Source organism: Urocitellus parryii, unplaced genomic scaffold (assembly GCF_045843805.1).
Source record: "Urocitellus parryii isolate mUroPar1 unplaced genomic scaffold, mUroPar1.hap1 Scaffold_4388, whole genome shotgun sequence".
Classification (NCBI taxonomy): Eukaryota; Metazoa; Chordata; class Mammalia; order Rodentia; family Sciuridae; genus Urocitellus; species Urocitellus parryii.
In genome coordinates this window covers 2,302-23,228 of record NW_027553912.1, presented here as the reverse complement: position 1 = coordinate 23,228, position 20,927 = coordinate 2,302, and the positions used below count along the sequence as shown (strand labels likewise).

General features: G+C 32.6%; 1 pseudogene; it reads right to left on the bottom strand.

Annotated features, from left to right (window-relative positions):
* Positions 1-1,398: 1,398 nt before the first annotated feature.
* On the bottom strand, positions 1,399-2,550 carry LOC144252495 (G patch domain-containing protein 4-like; annotated as a pseudogene).
* Positions 2,551-20,927: the final 18,377 nt, after the last annotated feature.

Below are 20,927 nucleotides of genomic sequence, written 5' to 3'. Positions count from 1 at the left end.
AAGAAATGTTTCTTTCTCTTATGGCAAATCTGAAAATACAGCAGGAGGTCAAAGTAGTTGTAACTCAGATGGAAGGGAGTCGAGATAAAATGTCGGTTTTTGTAGCTTTTCTATTGCATCAACAATACCATTTCCTAAAGCTTAGATTCTCTACATCTTTCAGCTTTTAAATTCAGTGGTCCTTATAGTTGAAAATGTTTAGTTAAATTTTCGCCTTTATTTTTTAAAATTTTATTTATTTTACTCTTTTTTGGGGGGGTGGTACCCAGGATTGAACTCAGGGGCACTGAATCACTGAGCCACATCCCCAGCTCTATTTTGTATTTTATTTAGAGACAGGGTCTCACTGAATTTTTTCACTTTTGCTGAGGCTGGCTTTGAACTTGTGATCCTCCTATCTCAGCCTCCCAAGCCAATGGGATTACAGGTGTATGCCGCCATGCCCAGCCTCACCTTTAATTTAATTACTTTTCTTATTCTTATTCATTCCACCAACTTTGTGGTAGCTGCTCACTTTTGCCACTGTTTGTGCTAGGAGCATGAAGATTGCAGGTAAAAGCAGTAATACTTAATCTTGTGCAGCTCAGTGTAGTTCAGTAAATCTCTCTTCCTTGAAAGTTTCCACTCAGCTTTCTGCACAGAAAAAAATCTATTTCTATTTTTTTTTTTCCATTTTTGAGAGGTCCTAATCTCTTTTGTTTTCTAGCCTTCCTCTTGAGATCCATCTAAAAATTTGATTCCTCAAACACTACGTTTTTTTCTTCACTTATACTACCTTTAGGTAATTTCATTGACTTTTCTTGTTTCAACTGTTAATTATATCACCTGTTCTTCCAAATTTGTTTGTCTTCCTACAAGCTAGGATTAATTAATCCAACTGTTTTCATGCTGTGCAAACATAGGCAACACACACGAGCTTCAAAAAATGTAAAAATTGAACAAATATTCTACTCCCAAGGTTTATTTTTTTTAAATTTTCTCTCTCTGTGCACAGTATTGATTTTGGTCTATTAATCTAACCAAGAGTCTCGAACTTCTTAGAACCTAGGGTCCTAATTTCTTATTCTTTCTACTTATCCTCTGTAATAATTAACCTCCAACTTCCCTGATTTTTTCTCCATATATTTTTGCAGTTAATCCATCCCTTGCATTGATGTTACCTTTGCCCTCTTTCAGACCCTTATTCTTTAAAAGTAAAAACAATGTAATAACCATATTTGATTTTCTTGTCTCCTTTTCTCGTTCTCTTTGCATCTGTCCTTCTTGTGCATGTCAGAACAACATATCAAATGGAATTTTAAGCAATTACCTAAATTTTTTTTGGAGCTCAAGTTCATATTTATTTATAATCAATTGGTATAGTGTTAGAAATAAGCAACCTATGTCATGTACAATTACCATTTTGCTCATATGTCGTGCTTTCTGCTTCCCTGGCTGCACCCTCTAAAGCAGTCTCCTCCCCTTCCCCATCAGCCATGCTCAAGTCCTCCTCACACTGCTGCCTTTTCTTTTCTCTGTGGCAGGGGTCCGTGTGCACTCCGCTCTTCACCTCCTTTCTCCCAACACCACTTGCAGGATCCTTCCCTTTTCCTTCTTCCACCCACCACTGTCTCTTCCTCCCCTTCCTCCCTTTCATGGTGCTGCTTCTTCTTTTTCTTCCTTTTCTTAAGAGACTGATGACTTGCTGTCTGCTCCTGAGTTCCTCAAGCCCACTGGTTCCTGCAGCCTCGTCCTCTTCACTCCCTACAGCTGTCCCCCTCCCTCATCTCTTCTTGATGTCTCTCTTTTCTGTTTTTGCTTTTCCTCATGCTGTGCTCAGTGTGTTCTGGGTGCTCCTTATCCACACTCTTCTCAGTTGCTCTAGGCTCTTTCTGTTTCCTTTTTTTTGGGGGGGGGGTTGGGGGGGCTGGCTTTCAGACTGTGGCTGAGAGGTCTCAGAAACCTGGCCTTTAAGATGAGCCAGGAAGGCCTGCTGGCCCCCACTGTTGGGGCCTCTAGTTGGGCAAGCTTGGCCTTCATTGTGATCCCAAGACGTGCAGCCTTGTGTGCTGTTCGCCCCTCGCAGGCCTGGAGCAGCATCTCATCAGTCAGGATCTTTGGAGGCCTGGGCCCCTGGCTGTCATCACTGCAGCTCTCCAAGTTTCTGTCTGGCTTCTCTCCACCCGAAGTCAGAGTGACTGTCCTAGGCAGGAATTTGCCAGCCCCCAACTTGCTCCTTGCAGAGCCACAGGAGTGGGGGCCTGCATACTTCAACCTGGCAGAAGGTGGACTGCAGCTGCTGGAAGTAATAAACCTCGAGCTCATAGCTGGCTTCATGAACTTCTGATACAGCATATTAGGCTTGGGACGATTATGAGTGGTCTCCTTGAAAAAGCGTCTTATCTGTACTTGGCCCCATGAGTATCTTGCGTCAGAGTCACTTTGATGGCCTGAGTAATGCCATTCTCCTTCCGGCCAAGTCCTTTGCCTTGAGTCGCTGCTCCTCAGCTTTAGCAGCTGCTCCTCAGCAAACTTCATCCCACGACTCTTGACCTCTGGGGTGATGCTCATGGTGGGCAAAGAGGCTCGGCTTTCACCAGAGGAGGAGAAACTACATCATCCTTTTAAGAGGAAAGAAGAAAATGCCCATAGCAGCCATGAACCCTACTACAGCTGCTCTTGTAAGAATTCTCTTTCCTGAGTCCCTCATTGAGAGGTACTCTCCTTGGAAACATGTGCCACGCCTGATTCAGGCGCCGCCATCTTCCCAGAAATCGCCTTACCTAAATATTTTCAAAGGCTTCTCGTTTTGGAGATGAACCCCAGTCTCCTTAATCAGATATGCATAATGTAGACTCTTACAAACTAGTGCCTGGTATTTTGCACTCTGTTGAAGCTGGGAGGTTTTTAGTGTCATATACATATCATCTGCATCACAGGTGCAAACTGGATCCTTCCCAGGGTCCTTGCTGCACATGTCTTCACTTCTGTCCATAAGTTAACATATTTAGCAGCAAGCCTAAGCTGATATGCCATATTTGGCTGGGGTTTCTCTTCTGTAATTTCTTAATACTGTCTGTGAATTACTACTGACCATCCACAATACATCAAAATTATTATCTGTCTTCATCCTCATGCTTTCCTTATCTATTGCTAATAGACTGTGGGATGTGTGAAGACTGGGACATCCAGTACAAAAGCATGTGGCCCATGCAAGGTAAGTGAGCAAATATTCCAGGAATAAGAAATTGCAAATCACAAAATTGCATTCTAGGTAATACTTTATTACAAATACATTTTAAACATCAGTTTGGTCATGCCATCTCCCTGCTCAAAACCTTGCATGAGTGTGTTACTATACTTAAATTGTGTCATGTAAAGCTCTTTTGTCTCCTGTGTTAAGAGTTAGTCCTTCTGTACCTTTGCCTAAAATCATCTCCCAGATCTTGCTTGGCTTACTTCTTCTTTTCTTTATGATTTTTGTCCAAATCAAAGAAGTTTTTACTGACCTAGGTCACATTCTATTTTTTTCATTGCCTCATTTTGTTCAAAGCTTAATGCAACCTGATATATATTAAATATATATATAATATATATTAAATATATATATATATATATAATAAATAATATATATTAAATATATATATATATATATATATATATATATATATATATATATATATATATTTCATTTTATTTATTTGTGCTTCACCCTGGGTTCACCATACTATAAGTTCCAAAAATTTAGGATTTTAAGTAAGATGTTTACTGTTACATCAATAGCATTCAGTTTTATGGAATTATTGTGATAAATGGATGAAAAAAAATAGACACAAATTTGTTTAGTTTTTTCCCTGGTTTTAATGAAATGTATAATTTTTGAAACATTGCTAGGGAAAATATCTCTAGAAAAGGCCAATAAATTCACCTTGATGACAGTATGTAAAGTGATGGTGTTTACAGATAGGGAAGTGCTGCTTGGAGCATCTGTCTTGATTTGCCAATGTCTTAAACTGACACATGGGAGTGTTTTTCCTACTTAGTGAATAACAAGGTTGTGTAGAGATTTGGGTATAGGCTGAAATTGTTAATACAACAAAGAATTGCTAAAGGTCTTATGCATGGAACAAGAAATAGTGTATGTTCTTCTAAGATTTATCATGATTGAAAAGGCAGGATGTATATACAAAAATGAGTGAAAAATGAATTAACTCTTACTGAGCACTCAGAACATGATAAAGGAAGTGCACTGGGATTCACATGCCCTATTAGAATTTCTTTAATTTTTGTTTTGGCCTACTATGTTAGGTATTCTAATGTTACTTTTAAACATGAGTATCAAGTCAAAATTCAAAGAGGTTTGAAATCATAAGACTCTGATCTCATAAATAACAAATCCAGGTTAAGAAATGCAACAAACATATTCATGTGTATCTATACATATATGCTCATGATTTAGTACAGTTTGAGTATGTATTCATATCTGGGGAGTCTGAAGTCAGAACACTTGCTTAAAGTATTATCACACCCAGTTATTACTATTTTTATTAAATATGTACCAATACTGTCTATTTATGACATACAAATCTTGCTGGGGATTATTTCCCATGTTATCATAGATTGTATAAAATAATTACAGAAAAATGAATATAAATAGAGATTTAAGGGAAATCTGTATCCCTAAATCAATGAGTTTTACAGAAAAATATTAATTATAAAATAATATGTTAAAATTATCCTTGCTATTAGAATTCATTTGTTAAATTTTAATTGTATGTGGACAATTAGAAGGTGATTCTATCTAGATGAATAATCAAGATCTGCACAAAACTGGTAAAAAAATCAGATCATCATTTATTTCAATTCTTTCTGTGCATGCTTTTGAATCATGGAGATAGTGATCTTGTGTCCAAGGAGATATGTTAATAATATTAATTGAAAAATTTTAAACATAGCATGTATTTGAAGAAATTAATAAAACCATACAAAAATTCTCTTTGTCATTAAATCAGTCATTTATATATGAAATAATAGTTATAGTATAATTTTACAGAAGGTAGAGTATTGTTTTCTTATTTTAAGGGAGGATACTCTGAAGTACCCATACAATTTGGAGATTCCAGGTTTAATAGAGGTATTAATGAAGTATGCATTTAGTAGATATTTGGCTATTGTTTAGAGGTTAATATCAGTACCAATGCAATATTCCCAATCTATTTTACAAAGTCAATACTCTCCCTGTAAGTAGTATTTCTTTATCCAGTGTACTTAGGGATTGTTCAAGTTAAGTTTTCTTTATTTTAAAGTGATCATATGAAAGAAAATTAATTTTAAATCTTTAGGAGTGGCTCCTTTCCAGCATTATGATTCACATTGAAAACTAAGCGTTTTTAATACCCTGAAAGCACAAATTTTTGGAATCCTCTTTGTTTAAAGTCTAACTACATGATTCAAAGTCGACTGGTAAGGACTGCTTCTGTGCATAAGGGTAGGACTGTTTGAATCTTCTCACTCCCTGATGGTTAGGATTAAAACCAAATCTGTAGAGGCTATTACTGCTGCCGCAAGTGCAGGGATGTGGAAGTGCAAATAGAGATGTGGGTAATATACAGATAAACAGCTACCATGGAGGATGAATGCAGTAGAGAAGCCAAAGTGAATGCCTGACACTTCCTTGCTCTGCCAGGGAGAAAAATGATTTTCAACAAGTTGAGTTTGCTTGCTGTGGCTTAGGGATGTAATTCCAAGGAAAACAGCAGGCCACATAAGATGCTGACATCTAGAAATGGGGCTGGAGAATTGTGCTCTACTTTGTGTCCACAACCAACTGGCTCAGTGAGTCACTGGAGAATAGCAGTTCAGCATGTTTTACTAAATCCTATTCTGCATATGCTTGCATTTTGAAGTAAGTGAAAATTGTGCATCTCTTAGAAACAAGCATTTTTATCTTCTCCCCAGTTTAATCCCTGCTTGGGAATTCTACATAGCTATTATTTAGATTAATGTATTTCTGCTCTGCTCAGTCACCCTTCCCATGTCCAGCTGCTTCAACAAAATGATCAATTTTGTGTGGAAGCTAGATAATGAAAAGAACAAAATTTAAGTTATTTTTGGCTCTTTGAAATGTAGTGTAGTTAATTTGATTGATTGCAAAAAATAAATTGTTAACATGACTTTAAAATTCTAATTACCCAGGTTATTCCTGATTTGGCTCTGTCAGCAGGAGGTAAAATTATTAGTTTCTTAATAGAAAGCTAATCTCTTAGCTATATTGCATTCAATATTTTTATTGCATGAAAAAATAGATTCAATTATCTTTACTATTTTTATTTATTTATTATTATTTATATTATTTTTTTCAGGTGAGGTCATATAACATAAATTCTAAATAACTATTAGTAAACTCATCATTTAGATGGTTCAGAGAAAAAATGATCATTTTCTCTTTTTTGGAACAGAAAATATTTTGTTAACTCGTTAAATAATACACATATACATATAAAATTTAAATATATCAATGTGCCCTTAATTTTAAAGTTTTCTAGAACTCTAAAATATCATATGCAATATACTGTACTCTGTGGTTTACATGTATTATCTCCTTAAATATTCTCATCAACTATATTATGAGGGAAAAATTTAATGTGGAATCTGTGGCAAAGAATCACCAATCTTCTGTGATGAAAATATAAGCCTAATGTTATGCATTCCAAATAGAAAGCTGATATATGACACATATGATCTGCATTTTCATAAAGAATTTGAGAAAAGATGTATTTCCTTATTGGTGATGTTTCAGACATTTCATAACAGAGATGTTCCAAGAGAAGAAATCTTCATGCAACTTCAAAAACAAAAATAGTGACCTCTCTGTGAACTCCTCATCATTTGTTCTCATGTACATGATACTAGGTAGCACTCAAAAGCCAACTCATATAAAATAGCCAATGCTAAAAGTCATGGCTGTATTCAACAACCAACATTTAGTGCCATATTAGCAATCTGGCATTTTCAAGATTGTAGCTACATCATATATGCTTTCTAAACTATTTTTTAATATAAAATTTAAAATATTTCCCCAATATTAGCATTTCTTCTGCACTTTCTTCATTTACCTGCCAGTGACACCACGGATTGATTACATTTTCTTTGTCACTACCACACATGTCTTCATTTTTTCTCTTGGCTTGCATTTCTTAAAATCACAACTATCAGTATAGTCATCTACACAGTGACCTAAACTAAAACCAAACCAAACAAACAAAAAAAAATGGGACTTATTTTCAACCAGTCCTTTTCCTATTTCTTCATTCACTTAATTATCTAAACCTATAATTCTTTTTCCAGTACTTGAAAATGAATTTCCTTTGTTTTTCCTCCAAACTCACTAATGTTTTAATTGATGTCCTATCACTTAAGATCCAACATCTTCCTTGTCATGTACAATTACCATTTTGCTCATGTTAATGACATAAGTAACACAGTTGAAAACTGTGTTTAGTAGGATATTGCTGCACCAAGTTGCATGTGATCATCTGTTGTCAATTTCTTATAAATATTTCTCAGATGTGTTTTATTGCTTTCAACTAAGTTTTGAAAAAAAACATTTAGTGGAGCTTGCTTCTCACCTGTTTTAAGATGCAGAGGTAGGTCTGCATTTGGAAGCTTGCATTCCAGCTGTAGGAGTGCAGTCTCCTTTGTGAATGACAGCATTTGCGATTTAAGTCCATCTGGAACACCTCAAGCATTCAATTCATTTATTAACTTATTACCAAGCTTGGCATATGAATTCTCAGAATTTCAGTGAGGCAGGAATTTAAATGAAATTAGATAAACAGACTTTAATAGAACAGTATGTGTATTAGAGATATTGAAAAGAGTTTCCTGTTTTTCATTTTCAGGAGTGCCTGTCTATTTATCTCTTTGATGCCGGATTAGTATTAATTAGCTTTACCCTAAATTTGCAATAGATTTTTAAGACTACTGTAGATAAGAAGAAATGAAATAACTCTTGTGGCCAGAAGAGGGAGATCTTGTAAAAATATTTGAAGCACAGGTTTAAAATGATTTTTGATTTGCACTTAATTCAGTTAAAAAGAAATTATTCAAATTTCTGAAGTTAATGTTTTCAGTAATTAGATGAATGCATTTTGTAAACTATTTCTGGGGAAAGTGGAACTAGCAATTTATATATATATAAAATATTCAAAGTATATGCTATATCAAGAATTAATTATAATACTAATTTTTAAATTGATAAAACATAAAATGGTAAAAATAAGACAAAATTATTAGTAGTAAATAGTTTGTCTTATTTATAAGATTGTTATTCATTTCTTTAAATAAATTTTTGTCCTTTATACCATGAATACTACAAAAACAAATCTAAATATGACATAATGACATAGAAAAGAACAATTTAACATTGATTGTTTATCAGTAAGAATAATTTTAGCATTGATTATATATCGCTAATAATCAAATGTGTGTGGTAGTCCAAATGTATACACACATATAAGTATTTGAGCTACTGTATATATTCTTCTCTCTCTGTGTTTCTCTTTGTCCATCTGTCTCTGTTTCTCTGTCTTACATGTGTGTAGCATATGTATGCATATATATTTGTATTATGATATGTAACCATTTAGTTTTACTCCTCTCCTAGTTATAAAATATATAAAAAACAACCACAGATGGGGCACTAATTGTGCCACCTGGAGGGTTTCACTTGATGAATTTGTGATATGATATGAGGAGAAGTTTGTCACTGATTATTATTAATTTTCCCCTCAATGAATTAAGAACCTAGAAATTGACATTTGTTTTGAGTACCACCAGTAACACTTGCACATCTCCATGGGCACTTCCAAAATGCATGTCCCTCTTTTTTAATGAAAGCTGTATTGTTAAAGAATATTAGTATTATCATCAAATATATGATCAGCTATTGCCATATATATGTATCATTCAGCTTGATGGGTAGACTCACATATATATATGTATATACACACACATATACATATGTGTTCATTCGTCAATCAGAATGATAGACAGATATGTATAAATATAGAAATATGTATATATCTGAATATATGTTTATTTGTTAAGCTGAATTATAATATTTTCTTGCTTGAGTTATTAGATCTTGCCCTATGGGCTCTTTAGTATTTTTGAACTAGCATGTTACCTTCCTCCCAATCCTGAACTAGTACCTGGAACTCCAGAGCAAGATTATGAGTACTTACTGTTATGAACAAACTTCTTCATAGTCTTCCAAACTAGAGAAAGTTGCAGATGTTAGTTTGCTTATAATACTTGAATACTTTGAGTACTTGGTGCAGGAATCTGTTTTTAAAATTTATAAATTATACACTGATTTAAGTCTATGTAGTTCTGGAATCAATGTAGCTTTTCTTCCACCTACCTAAAAAATTAGCCTTCTCTACTGGGGAAGCAATGTGTTGAAATCTTGTTTACAAAGATTATTGGAGCTGACAATAGATCTCTTTTTATGTGGTGTAATTTAATCTAAAAATACACAACTTTACATTGCTAAAACATTTCTCCAACTTCTTCTAAAAATAATTTGTATATTTTTCTAATGTTAAATGTTCTTGAATTTGAATGGCTGTCGTTATTTTCCATGTCACATTGTTTATTTTTCAAGGTAAAAGAGTAAAAACTTATTTCTGTCAAAAATTCACCAGAATACAGAAAAGTAAAATATAAAAATGAATATCTTGGACATCAAATGTGGGTTACTTGTCTACAATCCATGTCTCTGGCATGCAGAAAGTTTAGTAGGGGGAACACACAACAGGATGACATTGATACATAAGTACCATATGTAAAATAATACACACACTGAGTGGGTTAAATACATATTCAATCAAAGTATAAAAGAATATATGAGATTAATAAGCAACATAATGATACGAGTTTTCTACTGAAACAAAAATTCTAACTCTACATTAGGTAACATTTAAGTTAGGAAGTAAATGCAGAGGTATTTAGAATGCTTTCTACCTAGTTGTGTCTTAAATGTTACATAATAAATATAATTAAGCATGTATTGTTGAGACAATATTTTCTTTGTGTTTTGCAGTTGTCCTAGTTTTGCATGTAAGATTTGCTTTCCATTTTAAAGACCCATTTAAACAGATCTGCAGAACAAGATAAAGGTCACCAACCTGAAACCTGAAGAATTACATCTCTTTCTACACTTTTTTTTTTTTTTTAGTTGTAGATTGACACAATACCTTTCTTTTGTTTATGTGGAGCTGGGGATCGAACCCAGTGCCTCATGCATGCTATGCAAGCACTCTACCACTGAGCCACAACCCCAGCCCTACACTTTCTTTTTGAAAATAAGGAAGAACAATACAAAGGATGGAAGAGTAGCAGAATTTTTATCATTCCATTGTAGAAGAAAATATGTAATGTTACTTTTTAAATTGTACTTTCTTTGTCTCTAGGCATTTTAAAGAATATGATTCAAACCATCTTACACAGCCATCTGCTTTAATACCTCTGTCTAGCATTGCCAGAAAAAAAATCAACCATTTGATTGTCCCTAAGAACATATTAAGTTGGGATCTCTTTGTTTTGAAAATATATATTATCATGCAGATTAAATAGACTTCATTGGAACCCCTAATAACCATTGGTATTTTCTTCTTAAGAAATTGTATTCTGTTTCTTTCCTCAGTCCATTATCCTATGTATAATTCCAGAGGCTACATAGCTTCCCCTGATTAGGGAATGTATGGATGCCAGTTCAAGTCTAGTAACTTGTAAGTTTTTGTGTATGCTTCAATGTGTGTCTAACTTAGCCTAATAATTTGTTGAAGTAAATTCTGCTTTTCTGATGGATCCTGCTTCTTTTTTATTGGCTACATTTGGCATGCACTGTCATTTTTATTCTATAGTCACTACAAATCTGGGAGATGTCTGTGAAGTTCCGCTAGATTCAGAAAACTATCAATAATGAGAACAGATCATTCATTATGTGTAATTAATTCTATCCTGAGTGTTGCAGAGTTATGGATAGGAGTAAGCTAATTATCTACAAAATAAAATATCTACATTCCTTCCCCTGTCTTACATATGGGGTAATTATCAAAATTAATTTTTTATAGTGCAGAACCTTCTTTCCAGAGGTAGAAAAGTGGGTTTGTGACAGTTGTTCAACAAAGAAAATCTTCACAGGTAGACTGTGTGTCCATTAGCCCTGAGAATATACTACATGATAATTGGATATGTTTTAAAGAAAGAATAAGAGATCTAATGTGTATCAAATGAGAGACAAGTATACTTAATTTGTGAATTCCCATCAATAATTTTCTGTCAGAAAAGTCATTATAATAATAGTTCATTATTATAGTCAATATATAATAGTTCATTATTTTTTTTCCTCTTAGCTTATAGCAGGTTGTTTCAAAATACAACTTTAAATTTAATCTTATAAGTAATATGATTGTATTATTTCTCAGAATATTTTTTTCAGTGTGAGTTTTGTTAGCCTTTCCAAACAGTTTTTTTTTCCCCATAAATACTTGTTACTCTAGGAATTTTGGGCTTGCCATTAATAAAAGATAACTGAGTTTTAGTACAAAAGAATTGTATAAGTGAAAAGAATGTACTTTAATCTTGATTTACTACCCACTATCAACCACTTTGAGGGAGTATATTTATGTCTATGCAATAATGTTCCATCAACAGAACAAGGAGGTTAATTTGACCAGAGTTCCTATTTTAATTTTTAAATTTCAAAGCAAACATGCAAGCACGTTAACACAATATAAACTACATAAATATACATACAAAAGACTTAGTGCATGTTTTTTTTTAGAGATAACTTTTGAAGCCCTAATGTTGGAGAATCTACCTGAAGAGATAGGGTGTATGAGCATTCACTCATCACAGCACTGGGGGGAAAATCAAGAGAAAATGAAAGTCAATACATTCCTTAATGAAGTGAATAAAATTGTATGTATTCATGAGACTCAAAAAAATGACACCGTGAATTTGGCACAAAGAAGATACTTGCAACAATTTATTTTCTTCTAAAGTTCCTAATTTGTTTCTCCCTTTCCTTCCCTCTTTTCTCTCCTTATTTCAATAGTTGATTTTCTTAACATTTGTGAAAAATTCCTAAGTTTTCTGCTTTCCTCTGTGTATTATAGAAAAAATAGTTTTTTCAACTCAATTACATTTTAAATTATTTTATTGTCAGAATTTATTTTAGATTTGTACATAATAGTAATAACTATAATGTGGCTAGCTATTTATTGTAAGTAACTTCAGATAAATAAGTAATTGACCGTCTATCTTATTTTTGATGTTGTTAAATGTTTGCTGTTAATGATAGTTTCACTTATAAAATTATTTTAATAATCAAATTTGACATATTGAGTTTTGTTCACCTTAAATTTGACTGATTCTATTTTGTATATCTATGAAAATTATCTACATTTTCTTAATTTTAACCTCACATAACATGAAATGTATTTAAGAGAAGGAAAGATATATAACAGAATTGTCAATATGATTTATCATTATCATTAATTTTTCTTCTCTGTTGCAGAAGTTTCTTGTTTTGGAATACTGTTCTTACAACATCAATATTTAATGTTTACATAATTCATTTAAACATACTTTTAAAGGCTATGTTTTGGTACCATTAAAACACATTTTTAAAAAGTGTATAATTGGAATCTATTATCAAGGAGTAGAATTTAAACCAACATAAAAATATATAGCCAATATCAAAGTTTAATTGTAAAATTGAGCACATCCTAGTTTTGATTAATGTCAATAGACTTACCTTATATTTAAGTCTATAACTATAGCTATCAATATCTGTCTCTCTCTTTGTGTCCACAGCTAATTGCTTTTTAAAGCCAATTTTACTTGTGTCATCATAAAATGATTTTAAAGCAAGAAAGAAACCCAATAACAATCATTTATTATCTAGTTTGCACCACACACTAAAATCAGGCAAAAAGAATTCAGTGCAGTGCCTTCAACATATCTGTATTCCTTGTGTCCAATCTAAATTCATTAATTAGTTCTATAGTGTTCTCATGCTTGTGTTCCTTGGACTCTTCTTTATAGAAAGAAATCAGCTACTGTATTTAATGTAGACTTTACAAACTCACATAAATTGACTAATTTGATAGAGCAGTATTTCTTCAAGTCAATTATTAGTAACCTACTTTTTACAGAGAAACAAACTAAGGATACCTTAGTTTGTTCAAGAATCGACTGTAATCACAAACCTAGAATGACCTGTCTGTGATGCCAAATAAAGCCAGTTTGATTTCATATTTTGTTGCCTTTATCCTACATAAAGTATATACATTTTCTTTCATAGAGCCAAATTGAAAACTTCTATTGAGATAAACAAAACTCATTTCAAAGACCAAAGTTTCAAAAGTAACATAGTATAACAAACATAATACATGATGAAGGAAAGGGTTGCATGTTATTGCAGCTAGATGTGTATGTATGTCTTTATGTTTTCCAGAGAAAGCTTTTGTACAGAGATTCATTTAAACACACTTTAGAAAAAGAAAGTTAAGGTGCTGTGACTAGGACAAGGTTAACCTTGAATTGAAGGAGAAAGCATTTGGGCTGCACAGCTTCATCACTGTCCATTTATTTGCCCTCAGGTAACTTTTTATATTCTACAACCTCAAAGGCTATTCCAAATGAGTCCCATTGTTCCAGTTCATTTCCCAGATAAACATTATAAAACGAAATTCCAAACCAGTGACTTTGATTTCTGTTTTTTTTTGTTCCACTTTTTATCCCTGTTTGAATAGTGTTTTTCTTCACAATGTAAGACATCTCTAGTCCCAATGCTATTGATTTTCATTGTCCCTGCTTTCTGTATATTATTTGTGTTTCTTGTATATATAGTTTGCACTTCTGTTTGTTTTTTGTTTTCTCTCTCACTTTATCTTAGTCTAGGAATATGCATTCAGTCACTTTTGGAGTTAAAATTATTACAAATAATAGACCTATCATGGAGGCTTAAACAATAAAAATTCTATGAGAAATCTGTAGTTAACAGCCATTGATGTTAAAGACATATTAATGCTAAGGCATGTTCAGGACTTAGGCTCCTTGTTTCATCTTTCTACCATGTGCATGACTTCTCTTCCTAAGGTCAAGTTAGGTGTTTTTTTCTGGTATTTTAAAACAATGTATCCACCTTGTAGGCAGCATGGCAAAAAGAAAGAAGAGAAAGCATTCCTATCTTTTTAAGATGTCCCATGATAGGTACCAGTGTCACTCCACACTCACGTATTGGAGATCACTAAGGCACACAACTACACCTAGTTCCCAGCGTGATTGTATGGTATAAGGGTATCAGAGTTAGCTGGGTTCCTAAGGCGAAATTTAACATTGAGCTTCATTGTCTAAGCAGAAAGGAAAGGGGATCTTTTAAGGAAAGTTCCTAGTCTCTAATCATAATTCTAATTTGTGTAAGAAAATTCTTTTTTAACTGGCTAATGATCTTAAGTAACCTATTTCTTCCATTCACAATTTTTTCAAGTTTGTTAATACTTTACTCTCTAACTCATGGTGCACATTTATAAAAAAAATACTTTGCAAAATTTTGTGCAGTAAAGAAATCACAATGATTTTCATATTAATATTTTATAAATTAACTTCAAGATAATTAATACTTTGTTTATTATTACACAGTTAAACAGTTAAAGAAGAAGAAAATGATATTACTTGGTTATTATTTGGAATAAACAGTTTCTGTTAGTAGATTTGAGTTGAAATATTTGTCCAAATTTTTTTAATAATTACAATTTGGATAGAATGATTACAGGAAACCCAAATCATCACTGCAATTTAATAAGTGATAGAGAGATATACTATAATGAAATGTAAAGTCAATGTGCTGCTTTTTGGTATTCCTCTCTTAAACAGATTTTTTAAGTGTACTTTTATAGTTTGATTTATTTATAAGAGTTATAATAGATTCAAGACTTTTATTTATTAAGTTTTTTTTTTCAAGACTCTGGGAGATGTATAAATATTCTCATTTTAAAACTGTCATTTTTTTTCTCTCATGTGTGAGGTATTAATATAATTATAGCAATTAATCCTATAATTTGAGCCATTAATTAACACATATTAGGATAAAGTTGAATAATAATAGATGTCTTGTGATTATTTTTATACTTTTGACCTATAATTTCATCCTACTTTTACTTTTAAAATTTTATAGTTGAACCTTCAGTTTCAAGTAAGTTATAATCTTTATCAGTTAAGTAAATACCTGAAATTTCAAGTACCATAGTGGTTAAGATAGTTTCCAATATTTCTTAAAGAGCTGCAGAAGCATCTTTATCATATACCTGAGTGTTAATAAATAAGACATATTAATTTACTTAGATAAATAACTGTGAGCTCAAAAATAACTGTAAATATAGTAAGTTATCTTTTAGAGGTCAAGATTATCTAATTGTTGGAGGAAGGAAATAATATAACCAGGAAATCCTAGATACTTGTGAATTATTAAAAGTCAATTTTTTAAATTCCCCACAATTAGTAAATGATATATGTTAGTGAACAATTGAATGACTTCTCTTTAGAACTTAAGATATGTTTATGCAAACTCTAAGAATCCTAGCAACTATGTTGAATGGATAAATATAACATTTTACATGCAACCTAATATAATGGAACATTTCTAATAAAAGATGGTGAATTAAAGTAATTTTAAAATAATTTACTCTTTGAAAACTTATGAACCATCAACAAAAAATTGCTTCCATATGTGGAATACAATGTTAATCTTCCCTTACTCTACAGTTTAAACCTATTCAGTTTCTAAGATTGTGCCCATTTTCCTCGACATCATCCTTCTATTTATTTCATTCTTCAAATCTCTTTTTATTTAAAATGTATTTTTCTAGTGCTTAATGTTACATATATTCATATTATAAATTCCACACTTTGCATGGATATCTTTGGTGGTCTAATGCTAGTTTTGGCTTTGTGTTGTGATTTTTACTTGTGGCTTATTTTCTAGAATTTTTAAGTCATTTAATGTGACATCTTCAATAAAATTTTATCCATATAGCTTGATAAAGGAGTTTCCCTCCAGGAAAATTTTGCATTTACTCTCATAAAATTCCCATTCAGCTGCATCATCAAATAGACCAAATTTTAATATTTGTTTGGTTGAGGCTTTCTGCAGTTTGCCTGAGGTATATTTGTTATTTTTTAAGCATGTTTTCAGGATATGGATGGTTAGTAGTAACTGATTCTTCTCTTAATGTTTCCAACTTTTCTAAGTAAGCCCTTATTATAATTTCAAACAATCCCACATATAATTCTCAATATAAATTTGGTATGTTTATCTTTATATGTGCTTAGGAAACCAAGAATAACTTGGGGAAATCATAGCTCAACAGATTCAGGAACCTCTTGATATATTGGTATTCAGTTCCTGAATCGATAAGGACATTAATATGCTATTCAATATCAATGCTAACAATTAATTTTGTTGAAAATGTTCACATTAATAAACATTAATTATTTTATTTACATATATATTCAGTCATGCAAACTATCTTTTTCTAAAAACTATTTGTAAAATCAGAGAAATCACATTGTATATCCTTGGATTATATTTGAATATTTTTATAGCTAGGAGAAAGTTTTCTTCCAACTCCCAACAGTCCCTCTTGACTAGCTTTGTGACACAGCTTGTGACTTTGCAAACTGCAAAGCTAAGAACAATAGCTGCTTCTTGCATTTGCTGAATCTCTTATAACTTTTTTTGCTTGTAAGTTTTCAATGTCCAGAATTTTTCATAATAAATTTTCTGTTAAACCAATCAATGCACTTTCTATTTCTGGACAAACCAGAAGTGATTTTAATATTGTTTATCTTATAATAATATTGGTGGGCAATATTTTAATCAACAATGTTTATAATTTTTTCAGATATAATTTGAATTTATTATTGCCTTATTATCATTGGTATAAAAGGCCAAAATCCAATTAACCTTTTTGCACGGTACTCCAAGGCAACGTATGTCAGGAAAATAAAAAGAGGAGAAATGTTTAATGGCAATTCCAAAGAGGAAGTTTCCATTTCTTGTTGGAAAGTTTGTAGGTACATAGAATAATACTGATGATAATAATAATGATGGCAAATATATGCAGGTAAGGAGTGGGATGCATGGGAAAACACAATGTGAGAGACATTTGGAGAGAGTAACAATCAGCACATTTTGATTATGGAACGTAAAGACTCCAAAGAACAGAGTGTGAGCCCATGTGAAGTGTGTTGTCGGTGAAAACACAGAAAGACAGTGAGAATCAATTTCTGGTAATAAAATTTTAAAAAATGGAAAAACAAATTGATTATTATATACACAGCTGAAGGGCTGGGTTTGTGGCTCAGAGGTGGAGCACTTGCCTAGCCTGTGTGAGGCACTGTGTTCGATTCCCAGCACCACATAAAAATAAATAAACAAGAAGAGGCTATAAAACTATTTATAAAAAATATGCAACTGAAAATAATGTCAATATATAGAAATAGATCAGGGATGAAGATGAGAAATATGCCTGAGTTAATAGTTTTGAGAATCAAAACTAAATAGTCTTAGTCACCAATTAACACTTTGTTTTTATTTCAAGATTTATAATGTTGCAATTAGTGATGTTTTGAAGAAATGCTCAGTATATTCCTCTGCCCCATTAAGTTTAAACTTGATCATATAAATTGTTTCAGGTGGGGGTGGGCAGAAACTTTGAGAGCTGAGGCTTATGCCTGCTGGTTTGGTTTATGTTGTTCATGAGATTTACCAGAAAGGGTCGGGGGACGCCCGGAAGCAGCTTAAGCAAGAAGAGTGTGGAGACATAGAGAGCAAACATAAACTTAAGCCAGTGACTAAGAGACAAGCCATGGATGATGTGCTGCGTGACAAAACTGTTCTGGTTGAAATGCAGACCTGTGAGCAAGAAAAATATACGCTTATTACAGGCTACTGAGCTTTTGGATAATTGATAATCAAGCACTATTCTAGCTAGAGTTGGCTAATGCATCAAATACTTTTGATTTTGTGGGACAAAACAATGAAAGCCATCAGCTTAATTAAAACTTGCTTCACGACCAACCACAGAGGACTCACCTGGGTAACTGTGAGGTATGTATGCACTTTCTTTGACAGTTTCTAAGAATAACACCACAAAAGTTAAGTAGCCAACATTGAGTTCCTCTTAACTTCCATACTTCACCACTTGTAAAGAAGTTCTGTTATTTCAACAATTAACCTCAGGTAACCTTGTACTAACCTTTCCAGGAAAAACTCATTATTCAATGTTCAAAAGAAGCATGGATCTCAGAAAAGCATCAGAGAGAAGAAAACATCACTTAGAGCTTAGCTTTTTACAAGATACCAGTTCATACTAGTGGTTCAAAATTTGCAGCCTATTTAATGAAAACCAACTAGAAAAATGTTAGCTGTCATATCTTGCTTAAAAGGTTATGCTACTCTGCTTTCCCTCTCAGCATTGAAATGGTTCCCCCTTTTGCACAGTTGTAGTTTTGCAAGGGTAACAGTTCTTATCTTCTGTCCTCCTCCTTTAGTTCTCTGCTTTTCCTTCATTTTCATTTTGTATATTTACAAACTTGTAGTATTAAGTAGTCCTTTATATTCTTAATTCAAGGCATCACACAGATGAAATGATTGTGAACATTCTATAGGGAAACAAGATGTTTTTAATTCTATTACTAATATGTCACAGCCTGAAATGTAAAACTCTATGATAAGTGGGTATTTTGAATCCAAACACTCCCACGTCTTTTATTCAGGGTTTTCTGAGGGTTTCTCTTTTTTAGAAAGATCCTAGTGATTTTTTTTTTTTGGTCTCCATGTTAATGAGTTTGCTGCAGATATTACAATGATAATTCCAGTCCCCCAATTCTTGCTTTGTAACATATTGTTTCTTTTTTTTTGTTTGTTTTTAATTAGTGTCTTGTGGATATACATGTTAGTCAGATTCACTGTGGTATAATTCATATACGTACATGGAAAAGTTAGATCAGAGTCATTCCACTGTTCTTTCCTTATCCTGTCTCTCCTCCCTCCCCTCGAATCTCCTTCATTTAGTCTCTTTTTCTTCAATTTTGATGGAATTCTCTCTTTTTCCTTTTGCTCTGTTTCTACCCCCTCGTTTTGGACTAACTTTTGCATGTCAGAGAAAATATTTGACCTTTGACTTTTTGGATTGACTTATTTCACTTAGCATGATAGTCTCCAGGTCCATATTGTCATTTTGATCTTATCATTTCTCTACTAAACAATTACCCTCAACACTATTCACAGCTAAAGCTGCTGGGCTTCAAAAACTTATGGACTCAAAAATGTCTAATGAGAACTAATGCCACAATATACATGACAAAACTTTTTCCTTTCCTGAATATTTTCTTCTTTAAAAATTTCAAAGGACTTGAGTATTTTGAGCTATTTGAAAGGTCACAGAAACGTCCTTATCTATTATATTCTTTCTTGCATAATACTTATTTCATATTCTTTTTCTTGTGAATTGAACTATGTACTCCCTCAAAAAAATGATGTTGAAGTTCTTGTGAATATGTCTTTATTTGGAAGTAAGGTCTTTGCAGATAATCAAGCTAATATAAGGCATATTAGGATGGAATCAAATCCAATAGGGCTGATGTCCTCATTAAAAGGGATATTTGTACACAAGATGTACATGTGCAGATAAATTTCTATGTGAAGACAAAGGAAGATGTCATCTAAAGGCCAAGGAATACCAGAGACTACTGAAGCTGGGGGAGAGGTGTGCAACAGATTGTCCTGCACAACTGTCAGAAGGAAGCAACCCCACATTTATCCTGATTTCAGATTTCTAGCCTCCAGAATTGTGAAACAATGAATTTCTGTTGGTTAAGCTGTTGAGTTTTATTGCTCTGTTATGGCAACCACAGGATGCTAGTACACCTGGAATGCATGCTTTGGGTGTGCTATTTCATTTTATTAGTTTCTTACATCTTTCAAGTGGGGCATGACAGTATTTTTTAAAGATAATTGATTTTAAATTTAGCTTCTTTCTGTTGAAAGAAAAAAATACAATGTTTTTAATTAAAGGATCATCTTTCCATTCACTTTTGTTTTGCTTTGGGCTTACTTGTTTGTTTTAATGATGTATTCTTCCTGATTATGATCTATGGGTCTCCTAGAGAGATAGTTTTTGAATGCTGAGTGTGAAAAGGTACCTAATTCTTTTAAAACAATTTCTATCCTCCCAAGCAGGATAATTCCATGGAGAAATTCCTCATCTACCTTTCCAGAATTCCAAGAATCTAGATATACTTTATTGTTTCATGTGTTTCTTAAGTTTAACATCTCATTCTCCCCAAACTCCCACCTATAGTCTGGCTTTTTCATATAGCACCTGATTTTCCACTTCAATTATTTTTTTTAGTCAATAAAATACTTAAATTTCATATTGACATTCTAAATAACATATTTTTAAATAAAATATGTCTCAAACTTACATAATAAACTAATGAAATTGTGCCAAAATGTGGAAGACACTATAGAGAATGTAATTCCATATACTTTCCTGTCTTCCATGTTTCCTATGGAAGGATTACCAATTTTATTTTTATTTTGTTAGCATCTTATCTATCTTTAAATATGTTAAATATCTTTTGAGCTTAATCCAGAAAGAAAGTAGCTTTAACTCAGCTAGTTTTAAATAGTTAGATATTATCGAATTATCTTCTTTCTTATTTTGTAGATTTCTAATTAACACTGCTATCATTTTCTGAGCAGACCTGTTTTCTTCTCTAGCCAAATCAACATGATTTTTCTGCTTTTCTCTCATTCCCAACACAGTTCTTGTTCTGACTAAAATGATGAAAAAGTACTATATAAACTC